This window comes from Psammomys obesus, unplaced genomic scaffold (genome assembly GCF_907164565.1).
Source record: "Psammomys obesus unplaced genomic scaffold, mPsaObe1.curated_primary_1811, whole genome shotgun sequence".
NCBI lineage: Eukaryota > Metazoa > Chordata > Mammalia > Rodentia > Muridae > Psammomys > Psammomys obesus.
In genome coordinates, this window is record NW_026590061.1 from 2,937,668 (window position 1) to 2,942,977 (window position 5,310).

General features: G+C 51.5%; 1 protein-coding gene across 1 annotated transcript in view; it reads right to left on the reverse strand.

Annotated features, from left to right (window-relative positions):
- Rassf8 (Ras association domain family member 8) overlaps positions 1 to 5,310 on the reverse strand; it is a 41,667-nt gene extending 36,357 nt beyond the window's left edge. The window contains exon 1 of the mRNA XM_055605619.1: positions 5,217 to 5,310. The gene's annotated coding sequence lies outside the window, so the exon portion shown is untranslated. The remainder of the gene's footprint in view (positions 1 to 5,216) is intronic.

The window sequence follows — 5,310 nt, forward strand, 5'->3', positions numbered from 1 at the left end:
CCTCCTCAGGCCACGCTGCTCCTCAGGCCAGGCTGCTCCTCAGGCCATGCTCCTCCTCAGGCCAGGCTGCTCCTCAGGCCAGGCTGCTCACAGGAAGTGCTTGTACTCTTCCATTCCTTGCCCCTTGGGCCTGAGACACTGACTCACACTTCATAAAGAACTGAAATTCACCCCAACAGTTCCATGATCTGCCAGCTGCATGGAAACCAGAAGAGCAGCATGTCCGAAGCCAACAACAGAATGTAGTTAGCTATTTTAAAAGAGCTTAGCGCCGACTACGCTCAAACCCATCCAAATGGAGTTTCACAAAGTTAAGCTGAAGGTCAGTATTTAGTCAGGGTCTCTTCCCTAGGCTCTGTTTCAATATCCTGCACCATGGTGCTTTCACAAGACCAGCTTCCAGCTAGATCAGTCTTTACCCAGATTTTCTGAAAGAGTTACGACCCCAGTCTGAGGGAGGGAAACATATGCCAACAAGTAATAGAGATTGAAAAATAAACATAACTACACGAGTAGAAAATGTTGTTTTTTTTTTTTTTTTTAAAGTACAGAACACACATCTAGTGTGATAATGGGACGTAAAGAGTTAAATGATTTCTTGTTGTTGTTCTGTTTGTTTTTTTAAAGGGCCCTGGGAATAGAATAGCACAGCCATCTATGGTATGAGCCAGAGGGCGTCAAAACAAAACAAACAAAAAGGAAAACAAATAGCACATGGCTGGCCCAGAGTTTGTGAGCAAACACTAACCTGATGGGCTATGAGCAGACGGAGAACCAGGACAAATGAGGAGCCAGGCGGGCACTGAGGGGACCCCAGCTGTCCTGTCACAGCACAGCTCTGATGGAGGTGCTGGGCACAAATTGAGCTGAGGAGCAGTGCCTTGCAATGGGGAGCCAAAGCATTCTTAATGAGGCGGGCCACGGTGAGGGCATGAGCTCCTCCGAGCACCCCAAGGGCTGCGCCCTGCACTGGGCCTTATGCCCACCCCTCTTCTGCACCAAGGAGCCCGATTCTCCATCAGCCTGGCACCTCACACAGAGTCTGGACAGCTCCAACTCCTAAGGGCCGAGAGAGGAGGCCTGACATATCATTTCCTGAAGTGTGTGTGTGTGTGTGTGTGTGTGTGTGTGTGTGTGTGCGCGCGCGCGCGTGTTAAGGCATGGTAGGTGCCAAGACAGAAACCTCTCTTCTTCCCTCATAAGCAGAGACCGCTGGTGCAGGTGGACTACTTTCAAATAAAGAAAAGAAGAAGAAATGTCCCCCAGTGCCAGAGACACCGTGACTAACCTCCTCTCCCTCCCTGTGTGGACCAACCATCTGCTCAGAGGGCCTTCCTTAGGAGAAACCCAAGACGGCCACCGAGGGAGCCAAAAGTTGCTTCATGCTCTTCCAGGTAGTTCCCTACTGGCCTAAGAATGTGAACTTAAAAGCTCAGAAGGAAGCTGCGAACACAGAAGGGCTCATCTTCTAAGCAGTCTCGAAGGGAAGGGGAGCGGGGAGTGGAGGTGGGCAGAAGGCACATGCCTTGCAAGTGTGAGACACGCCCCCTCCCCCTTGCCATCACGGCTCACATGGAGACTAGTGTACGTGAAACGAGATAAAAATGAAGGAAGGACATAAAAGATACCCCAGTGATGAACACAAAATTCCTGTAGGCTGTGGGCTACAAACAACTAGTTCCCTAACCTGGCTGCACAGCGGTAAGAAAGCATGCTCAACACAGCCATCAGCTAGAAGAGCCGAGTATCCGTAGGTTTAATGGCATCTAAAAGCCAAGAATCTGTAGTGGAGCTGTTTCTGAAACCTTATCATAGTCACAGCGCCTGAATGAAGGAAGGTTCATTCATTAGGTCCTCTCTGGAATTACAGTATTTGGGGTCAGTTTTGCTGTGCTGCTTCAGCTCTCCAAAAGCATATGATGGTATCTGCAACGCTGGGCTGTCTACAGGCTCAGGAGAAAGCTGCCATAGCTCCTCTGTGGCAAGCGACAAAGTGCTCTGTGTCTGATTCACCTACTGATGAAATGATCCCTCGGCGGGAGATGTCCCTCACTTCCTGGTAAGGACCAGTATTTGAAATCATGGTCCCCAGCTGGTGGTGCTCTCTGAGGTTATGGGACTTTTAAGGGGCACAGCCCTCCTGGCGGGGCCCGCTTCCCTCTGTCTCTGCTCCCCCTGTATAGAGACTGTGCTCAGTGGCTCCGGCCCTCCACACTGTTCCGGACCCCAGCCTTCTGGACCTACAAGCCCTAATAAGCCCGTCTTCCTGCAGCTGCTTTGGTTGTGGATTTATCGCAGCCACAGAGGAGTGCCTCCCCAAACACTTCCACCCCAAACTGCTTCTCCTGCTTTCTCTATTTTTACTCCAAGGTCGAGCTTGTCATTTTAGAAGACAATTCTTCCCCTCCAACACAGCGAATGCCTCTACAAAGCGGTGCAAGCTACTTTCAGTTTCAGACAATAAAAGTATTCGCCAGCACTCATGTTTTTCAAAACCAGGGTTCAGCCAGGTGTTGCAGCATACACCTTTAACCCCAGCACTCTGAGGCAGAGGCAGGCGATGCTCTGAGTTCAAAGCCAGCCTGGTCTACAGAGTTGAGTTCTAGGACAACCAAGGCTGCATAAAGAGATCCTGTCTCAGAAAGTGATGCTAACAAAGATTTAGTGTACATCCTTGAGACTAGGCTTGCTGTATCAGAGATGAAATCCAGGGACATAATCATACGCTAAAGTTAACAGGATGGCTGTGAAAATCACACCTCCAAAGTAGTCATGGCTCAAACAGTGCCAGCAGCAACAGCAGAGCTCATGCAGGGAAGGCCAGGCTGTCCTGAGGGTTGCCTCTGGCTCAGAGAGGGATTTACAAGGAGGGTCCTCCAGCCCATCTGCCTCACAACACCTCAACGAGAAAGCGACCTGCAACTCAGGCCCACACACATTACAGAGTGAAGCCACGCCATCACCGTCAGGATGGAGGGCCCACCTCACAGACAACAGGGGTGCCCTGCACACAGCCTGCTGCTCCTCAGGAGGCCAGACTGAGCCCCCACACCAGTTCTTCCCACCAGGTGCTCCGTCAACAGTCGGTAGTGTAAAAAGCGTTCCCCAGCCAGGTAGGCCTGCAGAGCTGTGAGGGTGTAAGAAAAAGGTTCCTGCACAACCTGGCACAGTTCATAGCCATCAGCTCGAGGTTCTGCCACTTAAGCCGACAAACCTAAGGATCAATGCCACGACAAAACACAGGCAAACTTTGTTTTGTGGGATCCAGACTGCTCAATGCTGTTCTGACTAGCTTGCCTTTAGAGACCCTGTGACAGATCTTCCCCATAGGACTCAGGGCCTCTGGGAGAGCAGCCACCTGAGGGACACTGAGGGCCCAGCTCCCTGCAGCCTCCATCTGGAAGGCTCAGGGGACGATAGGGCGGGCTTGGCTGCCCCACTCCGGCCAGTCACAGCATTAACTTTTAAATAACTGTCCTGCGGGCTGAAGACAACAGCCACGCTGCGTCATGCCTTTTCCTCAGTACAGCCTGTGAGTACAGGTTCTAACACACGGTCTGGCAGCCGAGCGGCAGGCCACGGCCATCTCAAGAATCTCTTCAACGTGAGCCCGCTGGGGTCTGTCAGGACACATTCTATTTTCTTCAAAAAAATGATGAAAATACAAAGTACCGAAGTCTGAAGTTCCAGATTTCACACCTGAACTTCTTAATGCCTCAGCTTGCTTTTTCACTGTGAAGCGTAGCAGAGGCTCACTCTTTCCAAGAGAATGTTCCTAATTCCTCTTTCTGCCTCCCACTAAAACGGTCTCCAGTCCTGCCTGCCTGCTACGTACTCACACATCAACTGTCTCCAGGGAGGGTACCCAGAACACTAGGCACCCAGGCTTTGTAGCAGAGAAGCTGCAGTGTGGAGCAGCGTGTAAAACCAACAGTGATGAGCTCCCCAGGAGTTAGAACCCCGCTCCGCCCCACCTCCTCCTACCACCATAGGCTCGGGCAAATTACTGTGGGTCTGATTTTACAGACGCAGTTGTGACTTCATCTCTACTGTGCCCAGCACCTGGCACACTATGCATTCCCATGGCATTATAAATAAAATGACGGCTTATTGAAGAAAACAATCCGGGGCCTGGGAGAGGACTCTGGTTACGAACACCCACAGCGCAATCGGGAGTACTGAGATAGAGCTCAGCACTGATGCTGACTCACACCAAATACCTCTAACTCCAGCTCCAAGGGATAAGATGGCCTCTTCTGTGGGCGCCTGCACACACGTGCGCACACACACACACAAACATGCACACACACACATACATAAGCATGTACACACGTGCATACACAATCGTGCACACGCACACATACACACCCATAAATAAATAAAATACAAGTGACTTTAAAATAAAAAGTCTCCATTACTTCTACTCTCCAGTTGTCCTGGGAAGGTCATCACAGCTCCATACTTCTCAGGCCACAGAGGTGGTTTCCTCCGGCTCCTCTGGCTGTGTTGGTGCTCCTAAGTGCTTCTCCGTTTCTAGGGAGGCACTGGTTCTCTTTGTGGTTTTCCTCCTAGCTGCGGCTGGGAGAGCTCCTTTCTGTCAGATTCTCTTCTCACTCACGTGCTCCAGGGCACGCCTGTTGCTCCTCAGCTGCCACAGACAAAGCTGAGTACATGCTCGGAAGAACGGCTGGGCCGCTCTTCACTGCCGGCCAACCTTGTCATCTGTGTTCCTACCCATTTTCTAGGGAATCCCCGTCTAGAACTTCAGACACCTTTCTCCCTCCTGGTCTCTCAAATGTGCCTTGGTTAAACAGCATGATGCTCTAATGGATTCTTTCTCTCCCCAGCACTGGTGTCCTACTAGCCATAAAACCCTTCCTTGCACTGGGCAGTGGTAGAGCACATCTTTAATCCCAGCACTCAGTAGGCAGAGGCAGGCAGATATCTGTGAGTTCGAGGCCAGCCTGGTCTACAGAGTGAATTCCAGGACAGCCAGGGCTACACAGAGCAACTCTGGCTCAACAAACAAAGAAACAAACACCCTTCCTTACAGCCCCAGCAACAGCTACACCATTTACTGCACCTGTGACCCCCAGGTCTCCAGACTGAAGGGGAACTGGGACCATGTCAGCACTGCCACCAGAGTGCCACACCTCCACAGAGCTGAGCCCTGGCTTTATTTAAAGTCCTTCTGGACTTTAGATGTTGACACTCACCTGACCCCGGGGCTCCCAGAGGCCAGCGCTCCTGTCAGGTCAGCCTGCACGCCAGCTGCTCTCCAGACAATCCCTGACAGGCCAACTGTGTAAC